This window comes from Panthera tigris, chromosome B2 (assembly GCF_018350195.1).
Source record: "Panthera tigris isolate Pti1 chromosome B2, P.tigris_Pti1_mat1.1, whole genome shotgun sequence".
NCBI lineage: Eukaryota > Metazoa > Chordata > Mammalia > Carnivora > Felidae > Panthera > Panthera tigris.
Window position 1 is genome coordinate 7,381,903 of NC_056664.1, and position 16,348 is coordinate 7,398,250.

The 16,348-nt window shown below is 42.3% G+C and overlaps 1 long non-coding RNA gene across 2 annotated transcripts in view; it reads right to left on the bottom strand.

Annotated features, from left to right (window-relative positions):
* LOC102970952 overlaps positions 1 to 16,348 on the bottom strand; it is a 154,281-nt gene that overhangs the window by 116,151 nt on the left and 21,782 nt on the right. The window contains exon 1 of one of the 2 annotated variants that reach the window (XR_001511141.2): positions 865 to 902. The exons of the other annotated variant lie outside the window; for it this stretch is intronic. This is a non-coding gene — a long non-coding RNA (uncharacterized LOC102970952). Of the gene's footprint in view, positions 1 to 864; positions 903 to 16,348 lie in introns of those variants that run through there. 2 annotated transcript variants of the gene reach the window in all.

The window sequence follows — 16,348 nt, forward strand, 5'->3', positions numbered from 1 at the left end:
GGATCTCTACATTTATATATTGTAAACCGTATTTTCCCTCCAGTAGCCACGTAGGTCCAGGCTTACTGCCACAGGACATGTTCGCATGGCTTGGATACTTCCCACTGAGAAGCAGGTGACAACAGGTACACAGAAGTAATCCCAGAAGTCATTCCTAACGCAAGGTGACCAGCACTGACTTAACTATACAAGAAAGGGAATCACATCAACCGATACGACGAACCCAAACTAAACGTACCACTGGCCCAGCTTCTCTGTGATCCCTAAATTTGACATTAAGAAATGTTTGGGGCCGGGGGCACCTGGATGGCCCAGTTAAGTGCCAACTCTTGTTGCAGCTTAGGTCATGATCTCACAGTTTGTGGGTCCAAGCCCCGTGTTGGGCTCTGCACTGCCTGTGTGGAGCCTGCTTGGGATTCTCTGTTTCCCTCTCTCTCTGCCCCCTCCCTTGTTCTCTCCCCCCTTCAAAATAAACACACAAAACTTAAAAAAAATATATTTATTGTATGTCAGTTACAATTTTGTTTTTATCAGTCAAATATCAGTCCAAATCTAATCAGGGCACAGAAAACACACAGCCGAACAGAGAAGTGCTGATATAAATAATAATTAATGACTGAGTCTTGTGAGCTCTTCTCCCTATGGCCCTGCAGGGTCACTGTACTTTATATGAATGAATGGCATGGGACAACTAATTTAAGAGTCTTTCATAAATAAAAGCTGCCTAACTCTAAAAAGGAATATAATGAAGGGCAATGAGAAAGATGTAAGGAAAACTCTACAAAAACAAAAGTAAATTGGAGGAAGGGTATTCAAGGAGGAATAAACTTGGAAACCATGCCTTCTTCAAGCCTGAATACAGACCTTATTGGAAAGTCGGTCTTGGGGTGCCTGGGTGGCTCGGTCGGTTAAGCGTCCCACTTGGGCTCAGGTCATGATCTCGCGGTCTGTGAGTTGGAGCCCCGCATCAGGCTCTGTGCTGACGGCTCAGAGCCTGGAGCCTGTTTCAGATTCTGTGTCTCCCTCTCTCTCTGATCCTCCCCCGTTCATGCTCTGTCTCAAAAACAAATAAAGGTTTAAAAAAATTTTTTTTTAAAAAAGGAAAGTCGGTCTTACCGACCACCCCATGACAGAGAAGATAACTGGGTTACCTAAGCCAGAGATGCTAAGGAGAAGGAAGGAAAGAGGGAGGGAATGACCAACCAGAGTCTCACAGTTGCAGGTGAAACAATGCTGGTGAATGAGAGTACAAAAGGAGTCAAGGTGTTGGGGGTGCACTCACCGAAGGTGTGGGGTGCTAAACTAAGTGGAGTTTATCCCAGAATATCAGTCTGGTTCAACATTAAAAATCAAAGTCAAGGGCGCCTGGGCGGCTCAGTCGGTTGAACCTCTCTCTGGCTCTTGATTTCCGCTCAGGTCATGATCTCATGGTTCAGGAGTTCAAGCCCTGCGTGGGGCTTTGCGCTGACAGTGCTGATTTTCGCTCTCCCCCTCTTTGCCCCTCTCCCACTTGTACTTTCTCTCAAAATAAACCTAAAAAAAGATCAAGGTCATTTTCACGAATTAACTGATCAACACACACACACACACACACACACACACACACAATTTCAATAGATGCAGAAAAAAAAAAAAAAAAAGCTGGGATACGCAGCGTCTATGTCAGGAAGGCTGTGGAGAATGACCCCGCGGAATACACACGGGAAGAGGCTGGGGGAAGCTTGTGCGGAGGAGGTTGGAGCGCTGGGACCCCGTGGATCAAAAAGGCTGAGTGACACCCGGAGCATATGGTGCCCGCGTCAGCAGCACCGCGGTGAGTGCGCACAGCGGCGGGGGCGACACGAGGCTGACAACCGCGCAGCAGGGGCACAGACGCAGCACAGCACGCTGGAACCGTGACGTCTGCAACTGCAAGCGAGCTGAAATGTTACCAGACCTGCAGGCTGACGAGCCAGCCTGCCACAGATGTCTCCGTATGTGTACGTGCGCGTATACACAAGTACGTGGGGGGGGGGGGGGGGGGGGGGGCGTGCACGTGTGAGCATGGGAAGTGTCTTCTTCGCGGGATAGACCTTTTACATACAGAACAGGGCGTCCCTTCCTCGTGCCTCCGTTCCCCCTCACGGCGATGCAGCGGAGCATCCCGTGCTCTATTTCCACATGTGCAAACTGTCCCAAATGTCCAAAGGAAAATGCACCGCGATGCCCTGTACGCACGCACCCTGTGCACAAAAAGGGGCTTTGTCCCACAAGAGAAGAACTCTAAAATTAACAAACTCAAAGCGTATACGGGGCTGCTGGCAGACGAGCCATCCTCCCCTTTAGAAAGACCTTTGCTCCAGAATATAAACAAATCCTCTCTGGAGAGCCCCTCCTCTCTCCCTTCTATATAACCACCTGGAGTATAAACAAATGTAAACAAATAGCTCTCCGGAGATAAATCGCTATCTCTCCCCGGATATCTCTATCTTTATAGTTCTATTCAATCATCCTTTAACTCAGGTGCCAGAATTCTTTGCTCAAAAGCCCTCACTGCAAAAATGGGAAAATATACATGGAGCATGGACTCCCAACAGGAACCAGGAAGAAACTTCACTCCTCCATAATGCCCTCCAGTGCCTTCTTTCAACAAAGCTTATTATCACAATTGCTGCAAAGGAGAAATGTTTAAAGCTCACAGAGCAGGTAAAGAAGAGTAGATTTTAAGCTGAGAGGTAATAAACTGATAACTGGAACGCCTAATAAAAATATTATAAACTTTATGCCTGTAAGTTTGAGAACTAGATGAAATGGACAAATGGCTTAAGACGCAAGCTACTCAAGGTCACAGAAGAAGAAACAGCCTGTACAGCACTGTATCTATTAAGAAATTAAATTTGTTAACTTCAAATCTTCCCACAAAGAAAACTCCATCCACATGGATTTTTAGTAGTCAGTTCTTTCAAACACTGAGGGAAGAAATAAAACATACGTCTCAACTGATTTTGTGATAACAGCATCACTCTGGATCCAAAATCAAATACATTACAAGAATAAAAAACCTCAGACCAGTATCCCAAGAGAACACAAATGCAAAAAGTGTCTAACCCTATAGCAAATCAAATCCAACTATCTATCTATCTATCTATCTATATCTATCTATTTTTTAAGATAATGCATTATAACTAAGTGGAGTTTATCCCAGCATATGTCTGGTTTAACATTAAAAAAATCAATGTCATTCACCATATTAACTGAGGAACACACACACATTGCAATAGATGCAGAAAAAAACATTGACAAAACTCAAATCCATTCCTGGTTTAAAAAACCAACCAAACAAACACCTCTCAGGAAAGTTGCACCAGAAGAAAACTTCAACATGATAATATCTACAAAAAATGTGCAGTTGACATCATACTTAGTGGCGAAATACTTGGTGCTCTTCACCTAAAATATTAACAAAGAAATGACATCTGCTGTCACCACATGAACTCTTCGTTTTACTGGAGGTTTAAGCCAGTGCAATAAGATAAGAAAAAATAAATAAAAATCATCCAGATTGGAAAGGTAGAAGTTAAACCACCACTAATTCCAGATGACATGACCATCTATATAGAAAATCCTACGAAATCTACCCACAAAAATCTAGAACTAAAAATCGGGTTTAACAAGATCATGAGATCCAAGTTCAACACCAAAACAAAAACAAAAACAAACTATTGTAATTTTATAGACTGGTAATAAATACTCAGAAAGTGAAACTGAAAGAGGCAATACTATTTATATGAGTGTCAAAAATAGGAAAGATTTAAATACAAATATGACAAAAGATATACAAAACCTGCATGCTGAGAAATCCAGAACTTTGCAGAGAGAAATTAAAGAACACCTAAATAAATGGGAGAGATGCACTGTGTTCACAGATCAGAAAACTCAATATCATCAGGTTACCACATGTCCCCAAACTGATTTAGACATTCAGTGCACTTCCAATAAAAGTCTCAGCAGGCTTCCCTCTAGAAATTAATAAGCTGACTCTAAAATTTCTATGAAAATTCAAAAGATCTAAAATATCCAAAACTACTTTAGGATAAATAAAAGAACAAATGTGAAGGACTTATACTAACTTCAACACATATTATAAAACTCTAGGAATCAAGACAAAGTAGAATTAACATACAGGAGCACAACCATATCAATGAAACAGAATTGTTTACTTCAGAAATAACCCCACACAGGGAATCAAATGCTTTTTAACAAAGTTTTAAGGAACAGGAAGAACAACGTTTTAACAAATAGTGCTGGAATAATTGGATATCCACATTGCAAAGAACAAAAAATAACTCTGAGCCAAACTTAATGCTACGTACGAGTTTGCAGAGGAATTACAACGGGAAACAAGACATTGTTTTTTGGGGTAGTGCTATGATTACTAATTTGGTTTGGGTGGGGGATTATGTGTATATCCAAGTATCAAACTTACCAAATTATATACTTAAAATATGTGCAGTTTGTTAAATATCAATTGTACTTCAATAAAGTTACTTTAAAAACAAATACATTAATCTAGGCTTAACAATTAACTATCTTTTTAATACATGCATTCATATATACAAGTGCACATCAGATATATTTAACAGATACTTGTATTCATGAAACAGAACAGCTCTTGTCATCATTTGTTGGCCCTCATCACAAATTTATACTAGCATTTTATAAAAGATGAAATATTTCCACATGTGTACATAGCGTTCTAAGTGAAAAAGCGCTGTTTGGTGGAAATTAAGAAGAGATTTTGTGTGCTTTGCTTGGCTTCATTTAGTTGGAGAGAATAACAGAGCTGACTGGCCACCAAAGCATTCCTATCATCACCAGAGATGCCTACATAGTTGTTTTCACCGAGGATCAGCAAGGACATTGAGCCAAGTTTCAGAAATGAAACTCCCACAATTTGATGTGTGCTACGAGAACATGGGACACAGTAGGGTTAATCAAGACTCTCAACCGTAAGGGATTTTAGACAGCGTCTCATCAAACCCTTCATGTACTATGAGTGAAGAAACCGAGGTCAAGGGAGATTAAATGATGGGTCCAAGTCTTCATAATGGCAGAGTAAAATCTAGAATCCCATGTTTCTGGTGGCCAAATTCTGAACCTTTTTCTTACTACCCTAACATCATCCTTCGAGAATCCCCCCCCCAATACCCATTTATCATATCCACACAGAAAAGCACCTTCTTACATTCTGCTTTATTCAAGTGCATTTTTGTTTAATTATAATGAAAAACATCCCTGCAATCTTTTCTATTGTCAAACCCATCTGCAGACTCCAGATTTGACCTTTTGGAAAATTAGCTATTTAATTTATACACACTTGGGACAATGTCCCCTGATTTTGTTCCTGTCTCTTTGTAACTCATTTTTCATTATCCGTGGTGAAGACAATAGTCTCTGTCCTTCATCTGGAATAATTGTTTTGAAACCCTCTTCTAAAACAAAAGCACCAGGTTAAGAGTAGTTTCTGTAACAATAGACTCTTTAAATATAAGAAAAATATGCAAATCCCAGGAACCTCTTAATCATATTAGTGCAATCCAGGTAGAATTAAATTAATTTTATATTTAAATACTCCTTTTTTTTCTTTCTGATTTCAAAGGCTTTTCATGCTCACTAAAGAAACTGCAGAAAACAGAGAAAAGATTTAGAAAGATAAAAATCACCCATAAACTACTCAACCAGGTAGAGCCATTATTAACATGTGGCATTTACTCAATTGTGTAATTAGATCAATACACATATAACAAAAGATATTTAACTAAAAAGCTATAGATATAATTATCAAGATAGAAATCTTCTCACATCTAAGTTTTGTATCTTTTTTCAATTAACACAGAATCCTTTTCCCACCACTAAAATTATTTGAATTATTTGTAATATCATTCTTAAGAAATGCACATTGTTCAACCACACTGCTACCGTATTATTTCATCTTTATGTCATTGCTGGACATATATGTACTTTTTAAGCTTTTAAATGAGGCCAACGAGATCCATATCAATCTTTATTAATAAGCATTTCTGATTTTTTTTCATAGGATATATTTCTGGACACGCTTTTAAAAGTTTAAAATTTGCCAATAATGGATGATCATATAAGCTCATTCAAGCCTACATAAAGTTCTTCTTTAGGAAGAATGTGTGACAAGTGGGCTTGGAAAGTAAGAATGGAATGCATATAAAATGTCTTTTCCACGCATAAGTAACTAGCAGGAATAGAAGCTAATTTTAAACATTTTGCTTTATTTCCCTTTATAGTAATAGCGGAATAATATTTGCACACAAATTCCCAGTATCTGGACATTAGGGTGGATTTGAAACTGAAAAACTGTCATTGCCTAAAAGACGAGTTCCTAGAAGATCTATTTAAGATAAATTTTTAATAAAGGCATAAGCACATGGTGTCACCATGGTGATAAAAGGAAGCTGGGAATACCATCTGACGGAATATAGGTTGAATAAAAAATAGGTTGGTGATAGAGTTGAAGAGGTTCAGCTGAAGAAAGGATCAGAAGCAAAAGCAGAGGGGTTCTCTAATGAAGGGAAAAAATTTAAAAAAAATCAGAGGTATTAGTTTCCAATTAAATCATGTAAATGCCACATGTAATTTTCTCTCTCAGTTTGTGTGTACTTATTAAACCTTGGGCGAGCTAAGCAGTCTATAGTTCATATTCCTAGCACTCCGTGGGCAAATCTCAAAAACAAGAGACAAAACGATCTTTTCCAAGGATGCCTCTTACAATGTACCGTGTGGCTTTGTTGTCACTGATAGCTAATTCTATCAGGGCACAGGGATGGAAATGGGGAGTTCTGCTCTTCACCTCAAGCTGTTGGCTACACTCAGACATTCTCAAGGTATAATGAGACCCCTGCCTAAGAAGATAGAACAAAAGAGAGCCTTAAAGAAAAATAATGATTCTTCCCCCCTGCTCGTTCCTGGGGCTGAGAATCTGTGTGGATGTTGTATAGGCATAATTAGCTGGAAAAAAATGTTCATTATGGTTTCTTCTCCCCTTCGAAGGCGAAGTGGAATAGGAAGATGGCCAAGAACGTGAGCCTGGATACTGGGCCTTTCACTTTGGAGAAATCCGTGATCGGGACAAAGGTACTTAATTTCTCGAAGTCTTAGATTCTTCATCTGTCGAATTAGGCGAATGCCTCACAGAGTTGTCATCAGGATCAAAGTACGTAGCAGAGCACTTAGTACATAATGTATACCTGATAAATTACAGTATTCATTATCATTAGCGTTCCGTATGGATTAGCTTGGGAGATACAGAAATATTTCCCAAGTATCATTCATTTATAATCATATGGTAGAAAGTGGATCAAAATCTAAGACGGTCTGATAATTACTGGAGGGGAGGACTTTTTAGTCAACGCCCTTTCATTTTTCTTAAGTATTTCGAATACGCTTGCTTTAAGTACATTTGCCAATATATACATCACCTTGCAGACTGAGGAATCTGCTACAATGACATTTCAACCCCTGGAACTGTGCTGTCTCAGCCTAAGAAGTGAATATGCCCAAATTTACTGAACATAATCAGTACTTTCCACACAATAATGTTCGTATGAAATCACCTGGGAAATCTGACTAAAAACACAGATTCCGATTCAGGGGCTCTTGAGATTATAGGTGATGGTGATAGGCTATCCTGGTCACCACACATTGAGTCAAGGACGAAACCAGGGGGTGCTTGGGGGGCCCCGACGCACATCTGGCAATGCCTGGAGACACTCTGCGTTGTCACAACTGGGGGAGGTGCCACTGGCATCTGGTGGGTAGAGGCCAGGGTGCCGTTGGACATTCCACCATGCACAGGACAGTCTCAACCACCAAGAATTACTATCCCAAATGTAAAGTCCAAAATCTCAGTAGGGCCACACTTGAAAAACTCGGGACTAAACCAATCTGAGGATCTTTTCCATTTAACAAAAATATATCGTAGGAGGAATAAAATCTATTGTGTTTTATTCATATCTACGTTCGTCCAACAAAAACCAAAAAACAAAAACCAAGCAAAGAAAAAACTGACCGTGGGGGTGAGGGTGGAAAGAGTAAAAATGTGTGTTCATACCTAAATAATGAGCCACAATGGAAGCCACAGAGCCCACAGTGGGTCACTGCAACCTAATACACCACTCAGGGTTGGGGCTATAGTTCCGGCATCTGCACTGATGGTTTTGAAGCCACAGATCCTGGGCATAAATGAGGAGCAGGCAGGCACGAGGTCCACATAACAGTCTGCCCTGAGTAGACACAGATAGCTGCCCGGATATAACAGGAACACAGCACCTACTGATCTCAGGCATGGGACCTATGTTCCCTCTGACTGTAGAGACGAAGGCCAAACCCCATGAAAATGGATCCACAATCTAGGCATAAACACACGGTCTCAAATCGCCCTTTTCTAAACTGATATTCTCTCCTACTGACATTTGACAAATTATTATTTGATAAACTAAGTTTTGATAGAAGAAAACCTACCAACATGTTTATCAACAGTCTTCTTTTTCCTGAATTTTCTTTTAAATTCATCAAGGAGTGTACTCTTATAAGTTGCCTTGAAGATTTCACATCGATAGTTTCATTAGGAAAATCATAATCAACACCAACTGTATTAAGAACTTAATTGACCCACTTGGGCAATCATTTCATGTAACAAAATAATTTATCTTAGGGCAAGAGAAAGATAAAAGACAGAGGTTGGAGTTTAAACAGCAGACAAATCAAAACTACAGAGAGGGTTTATCATTTGTAAATGGTATGGCGAACGTTCCTTGGAAAGAAGAAAAAAGGCGCTGGCATTCTGAATGCAAAACTGATCTCAGTGGAAATCTGAATGCTGCCTTACATAGAGGGTCACTTACCTGTTATCATGAGACTTCCAGTCTACAGCCATACCACCGTGAATGTGCCCGATCTTGTCTGATATCATGACACCTCCAAGGCAATCAACCACGGGAGCCTACAATGTGGTAACAAGTGCCCTGTCTCCGTTTCTCCAGCAGAAATATAAGGTACATTTCCCACATTTGACGTATTCAGAGGAATAAAAATGAACTTATCCACAAAAGCCCAATAGATACTGGACGGTAACAACTATTGAACTTTGTAAGAAGTTATACTTTTTGGTTGTTTACATAAGATCAAAGTATTTTTAAAACCGCCTCAGACAAAAAGGAGAATATCAATGGAATGCAGAAATCAGGAGGCTAATAATTGTGTGTGTGTGTGTGTGTGTGTGTGTGTGTGTAATCCAAAATTTGAAGATTATATCTATATGGAGCAACTTCAATAAGGTCCGAAAAATATGAAAATGTTATCTCCTTTAAATACTCTGACCTTTCTCCAATTTCCAAGTCAGTTAATCAGTACTATTTCCAAGTCAGTTAATCAGTACTATTAAGCACATGTTATGTTGGACAGGACCAGGTCTGTAACCAAATGCTATGATGGAAAAAGGCCTAAATTCCTTTTAAATGACATGGAGTGAAGGTCCTGGGAGTGAATCATCCGTGAAGATTTCTTTTTTCTAATCTACTGAGCGAAAGGGAGTAAAAAGACCTCAGAAAAGACCTTCTTCACTTTGTCTTGTGTTGCTTAACGGAAATGGAGAAAGAGCCTTATTTTAAAATGTTTTATGAGCTTACCGCCACTGGCTAATAACAGCTGTGGGCGGTCTCTGAAATTTGCCCAAACTTCATAACAGCGGAAACGATGAGGTCCCCATGCTAATTAAAGTTAAATGTGCCTCCCTGTCACATAACACTGATTTATCCTTGAAGAACTGGTCAACTTCAAGTCCAAGGAAGCCCCCCAACAGAAACACTTCCTTGAAGAGGGAGATCCACCAGTGCCCTATTAAATCTGTCTTTATACCCACCCATCCATACCTAGCTCTCCCATAATTAAATCAAGAGACTTAGGAATCAGTCTAACCGCTATCTACAACTTCTAAATGAATTCCTTAAGTGGTCTTTGCAGGAAAAGGTGGGGCTTTTGAAAACGAACGGTTAGAGTGAAGCGGCCTCACCTTAGTTATAAGCCGGGGAGCAAGAGCGGGTTTAGGCTGTGTGTCAACACCAACCGTTGTTTCTATTAGGGTAGAATTTTCACGATATTTTTGAAGAATGTAAAAGAAGGTGAGTTGGAACATGCAATTCTAATTCCTTTTAGGGCTTATCACTCTTCAAACATTCAACAGCCACCCTTAATACCATTACCTCTGGGACAACATTTGAGTAGGCCCCCTCAATCTAACAACAAGAGACGGCGAGAGAAAGACTGCAGTTTAAAAGCCTGGTTAAAGATTAACACAAACAGTAATAAGAAGGTTCTTTAGGAAAGAATCAGAACAGCTGCAGCTGAATCCCGCTACCTGCTGAGGGTTGCTAAGCAACTTGGGCCTACCACTGCCCCAAGGGTATTTTACTTTACAATTAGGATTTTTGAAGGGGGAAGTGGGGGAGGAGGGGGGCGATTCCTAGTGAAACTGATGTAGAAGAGCCATATATACAGATACATGTTGTTGTGTTATTTTTTTTAATAGGAAAATGGTGTCACTCCGTCCTTTCAAAGGTAGAATACTCCAGATAAAAGCAGATTTTCTTTTTTTGTATGTAACTGACAAAAATCTAGCAATAACATGGAGTTTTAAAAGTGACATTTTGACTCTAAGGGAGGAATTATTTGCAATTTGTTTTGAACAGAAGCTTAGTTCATGTCAGATGTGAACCTCCAGACAATCATTAGTTTAAACTGCCTGCTATGTGTTTAAAAATTTCAGTCAATTTAGAAGCTGATCTGAATTGCAAATGTGATGGTAATAAGCCATTAGGGAACTGCATATCTATTTTTTTTTTTTGCACTTACAACCCCCTGCTTTAAGGAGCTCCAACTACATTGAAATATGAAAATATCATTTTAATCATGCACACTGTCGACAAACATGGAAAGGCCAGAGACTCAGAAGTGGGAAAGTGGCATTGGAGGCTGAAAACAAGAAACTGGACAAGAAAGAAGAAACAGATATAACCTTTACTTTAAATTATATACAGTAGTAAGATTTTCCAAAAAACAAATATTCGGTTTTGTTGGTAATGCAACACACATCCCCAAGCCCAGCATCTGGATAAAATTTATTTTCTTTGGATTTTGGAATTACAGAACGTTAGCCCAAACCTTTTATGAGGTCGCTTGGAAAATCAAGAGAAGAGCTTCTATGGTCGGATTTCAGCTTGCGGTATAAATAATGAATTTTAAAGGGTGTTTATCAATAAAAATTCTTCTTTCAACAGCCTATTTCAGTTTTCTAAAACACCATGGGTTTCGGCAGTCCCCAAGCCACCAGTGCCAAGAGGTATTTTATTCGCACAAAGATGTTCCGGTTCAGAAGCTTACATGTTAGCACAAAAATGGGATGATGAAAAATTTCAGTCCATCCTTACATCTTCCCACTGGCAGCTATATATTTAATTGAACAGAGACTGGAATTGGGGGAAAAAAGAGGTGAGCTCCCCATATTTTCAGTGAATAAGACCCATTTTCTTCATTCTTAATTGCCTGTTTTAACAACCATTTGATTCCCAAGCTAAGAAGACCATTGCGACGGAAAGGCTGATAACTGATCAACCAGCCATGTGAAATCATTTAGCATATTTCCGCTAGCCTCTACACAAACCCATTTCTACCCCTCTGAATTCGCTAAAATTTGGCACTTGGCTTCAGTTCAACTGTATTAATAGGACCCCAGAAGTTTCATCTCTGCCACTTGCCAAAATCTTTGGGAAATATGGAAACTTATGAGTAATGCATTCATGACATGTTTTCCCTCCACAAAAGTTAAATATTGGCTAAGATAAAGATAAAGTGTAACATCATTGGTAAATATAGCACAACATGATAGAATTTGAGACCCAGGGGAAAGATCTTGGTTAGAATTTAACCCCAGTGAGCCTTCATCATCCGGAAGGTCAGGGCTCTGGCCAATCCCAGTGTTTGTTTATACCCTGGAGAATGAGGGATAAGAGCAGGAACTCTGTGAGGTCAGTTACACTGGGGAAAAAGGACCCCCCCCCCCCCAAGTGTCAGCTTCCAGGCCATGTCTGGACTCCACAAAAATAAAGATTTTTAGCAAGGAAAAAAAAACCAGTCTCAAAAATAGCAGCCCTTCTTTTCCATACGGCATCACTTCGGTTGGTTTTACATTATGCCCCTCTGAAGCATCATTAGAACAGGGAGAGGCTCCAGCTATGTGTAAGCCAGAAATGTGAAATAGAAATGAAACCAATCATGCATATGAATGAGGAAGGTGAACCTGAGTCAGAGAAGGGGTTTTCCTGAGTGCCACGCATCTCTTCTTTCTTCACTCACACATTCCCTCACTCAGCAAGCATTTCCCGAGCCTCCTTGGTGGGAGCAGAATCGTGCTACGCGCGCCAGGGAAATAGGGATGAATTTAGGTGACGGGTCCTGCACACCTGGAATTGGCCAAGAGCAACACAGCCGGCAGGTGAATAAATACGCTAAAAGATGGAGGTGACAAGTGTCCGGAGACGAGGTGCTAGGAGAGAGGCGTAGGTGGGCCCGTGTCGCAACAGCGTCAGTAGTAACCGTGGCTGCAGAATCCGAAAGCCTGAAGGTGCAGATGTTCTCTGCATCTGAGACAGACTGGGCAACTTCGTCTTCTCCACAAGGCTGTTTTAAATGTCCCCAACTCTCTGAAACCTCCACCTCACCACGCTTCCCCTCCATGGCAACAAATGAGCTCAATTCCCACCCCGCAGAGAACGCGGAATCCATCAGCTGGAAACCCACTCTGCTTCCCGCCACCGGCCTACACACCCGACGGCATCCAAAGCCATCAACACTCCCTTCCCTTTTCCCTCCCACGGCCCCTGGTCCCGAGCATTCCAAAAAGCCAAGGCATACGTCTCGGCTTTAGATCCCATCAACCGACGACCTTTCTCCTCAAGAGACCATATTGATTCCTTCCCTGCTCCTGCCCTGCAACTTCAAATGCTCCTCTTTGCTGCCTAATACTCACCGGTATTTAAAAGTACCCAAGTCTCGGGGCGCCTGGGTGGCTCAGTCAAGCGGGCATCGGACTTCAGCTCGGGTCAGGATCTCACGACTCGTGGGTTCGAGCCCCGCGCCAGGCTCTGTGCTGACAGCTCGAAGCCTGGAGCCTGCTTCGGATTCTGTGTCTCCCTCTCTCTCTGCTCCTTCCCCACTCGCCCCTGTCTCTCTCTCCTCCGAAAATAAACGTTAAAAAAAAAAAGTGCACAAGTCTCTACTATCTTAACAGCAACAAAAACAAAAACTCCCTCAAAAAATCTCTTTCTCTTCCTACAGATCCCGTACTCTTCGCCCTCTCTTCCACGATCACCCTTCGTCGCATGTATTTTTTTCAATCAAGTCAATTAAACTTAAATAAAACTTAAAGCTCCATTCCTCAGTGGCACTAGCCACATCTCAAGCGGCTGCGACCGTATAGAGGAGAGCGTGAAGGTAGAACCTCTCCACCGTCGTGTAAGTTCCACAGCCAGAGTTTGCCTTCTTTCCGTCCATCCCGTCCTTCTTGAGCCAAACTACACTGGCCCCTTTCTCAGCGCTGACATGACACTCTTACCCCGTCTCTACTCAACTCACAGCAACATGACCTGTCCGCGCTCCTGCACCGAAGCTGCCGTCGCCGATGTCATTCACCCCTCGTGCAACTCAAAACCAGACACGTGTCCTAGATCTTCGCTGCCCTGACCAATCAGTAGCTATCAGATACCAAGGACAGCTATTTACAATCGTCTCATTTCTGATTGGACCCCACACTCTGGCTTTTCTCTCACCTCTTTGCCTACCCTTTCCCGGTCTTCGTTCATGGACTTTGCTTGCTCTGCACAACACGGAAATGCCTTTGCTCGTCGCTGCTGCCTCAGGGGCTCTACTCTCTTACCCTTCCAGTTATTCCTCACCCCCTTCCAGCTCCTTCAGTGACCGTCCATACCCTCATTACTTCCACACGGAGACTCTCCTGCCCCTCTCTGTCTCCTCTCTGGCAAGCTCAAACAACACCTAAGTACCCTTTAATGTTCCATGGGCTCTGTACGGTGGGCACTCTCCCTCAGCTTGGGTCCTTGACTGGAGCACCATCACCACACCCAACCGCTTAACCTTGCTTATCCTCAAGATGTCATTTCTGATGTTATTTTTCTGAGGAAGGCTTCCCGATCCTACAAGTCTAGGTTAGGGGCCCTACCGTTCTGATCTCTTTTGTTGAACAGTAACAACACCTCAAACATAACGGCTTATACCCTCCATCTGTTTGGCCCAGGACTTTGTGGGCCAAGAATTCAAGAAGGGCTCAGCTGGATAGTGCCCACTCAGGAACTTTCCCATGGCTGCAGTCAGAAAGGGGCTGTTGCTAGAATATCAGCGGGGATGCAACCATTAGGGAGGGCGTGGCCAGGTATCTCTTATGCTCTCCAAAAAGTCTCAAGAGCTCTCCCTGTGGTGTCTCTGCCTGAGCTAGTTTGAGTTTCCTCACAGCACAGAGGCCTTGGGACAAATGGATCGCTTACACAAAGACTAAAGACCTCAAGGGGAGAAGTCCCAGCAAGCAAGGTGGAATCCACGATGCCCTTCCTGGCCTCACCTCAGGACTCACACAACATCACCTCCCCACATTCTACTGGCTACGGCAAGTCTTAAGCCAGCCCAGACTCAAGGGGGGAGAAGCACAGATGTCTGACCCTTAATGCAGAGAGTATTAAGGTCACACAGTAGATGAGCAAGCGCGATGGGAGGACACTGTTGCTGCTTTTGAAAATGTAATCCGCCACACTTGTGTACATTTCTTCTGCAACGCTCAGAATTCTTACCAGAGTATTAAACACATGCTGCTGTAGCTGTCTATGTGTATTTTTAGTACTATTATGCACCATCATTTGAGACTTGAGGACACTGAGGCTCAGAAGAGTGAGGTAAATTGACAGAGATCACCTACCCAGTAAGTGAAATCGCGGAGTCTGGACTGGAGCTCAAGACTTCGGGAGCATTCTGTCCGAGTTACGCTCTTGTCTACACATCTCGATCCACTTCTCAACCTTGGGAATGTAACACCTACGTTCGCACTCCACCTCTAATAGAATCAGATGATCATTAAATTCGAGGAGCACGGTTTTACTGAGCTGGGTACCCAGAGGCTCCCTGCTGTTTGGGAGGAGGTATAGTGTGGTCACGGAGAACCAAAGGCCATACGTCGGCCAAAGCTGCCATACTCGGGGCTACGGCTCGTCTAAGACATCCACTTCTGGATGAATCCACACACGGAGTCCATTAATAGACAGAACTATCTTGTACACGTTTCTCTATCTCCATTTCTACCGTAACGTCACATTTGTAAGTGCCTGGAGTCTGGGAGCTCTCTGAGCCTCCACTTGCCCAGGGGAGCATGAGGGCTTCTCATCCTTTGTCTAGTACAACCTCCTGCTACAATTTTAGGATTCCTAGGGTCACAGAAATGGATTTTCTTGGAGACCCGCTTGTTGCCCTACCCGGAGCTGGTAGCAGCTCAGACGCATCTCTCAACCCAATCTCAGAAACCACAGATGTCAGGAGAGTGGGCTCGCTGCCTTGCGCTCGCCGGCAGGGTCTCACTGCAACTTACGAAGCAAACTCTCCGTCACAGCCACCCTGCCACCTCCCTACCAGGGGGGCCACTCGGATGCTCATCTCTAGAACTCCAAAGTTCCACAACGTAGAACCAAAAGAAATATCTTCTTGATTAAATTAAGAGGAGAGTTATAGCCATAGCTTGGGTTAGTACAGCCAGGAAAAGGTAATTTATCTCTTCCCGAACGGATTTATTTCCTCCTTCCGCCCCTTCCTCCTTAGATTTTTTTTAACTCACTACTGAAGTGTAGGTGATACACAACGTTATGTGAGTTTCAAGCACACAACACAGTGTGCAGCACAATTCTCCAAGTTTACCACGACGAGTGTAGTCACCACGCAATGTTATTATGGTGTTACTCACTGTATTCCCTGCGCTGTAGTTTTCGTCAACGTGACCTACTTGCTTAATAACCGGCAGTCTGTACCTCTTAACCTCCTTCACCCATTTCACCCATCCCCCACCCCCACCAACCTCCCCTCTGGCAATCATTAGTTGGATCTCTGTATGTAAGAGTCTACTCTGTTTATTTTATTCCACATACAAGTGAAATCATATACAGTAAAACCTTGGATTGGGAGTATCTTGTTCTGCGAGTGTTCTGCAAGACGAGCAAACATTTCTGATATGCTT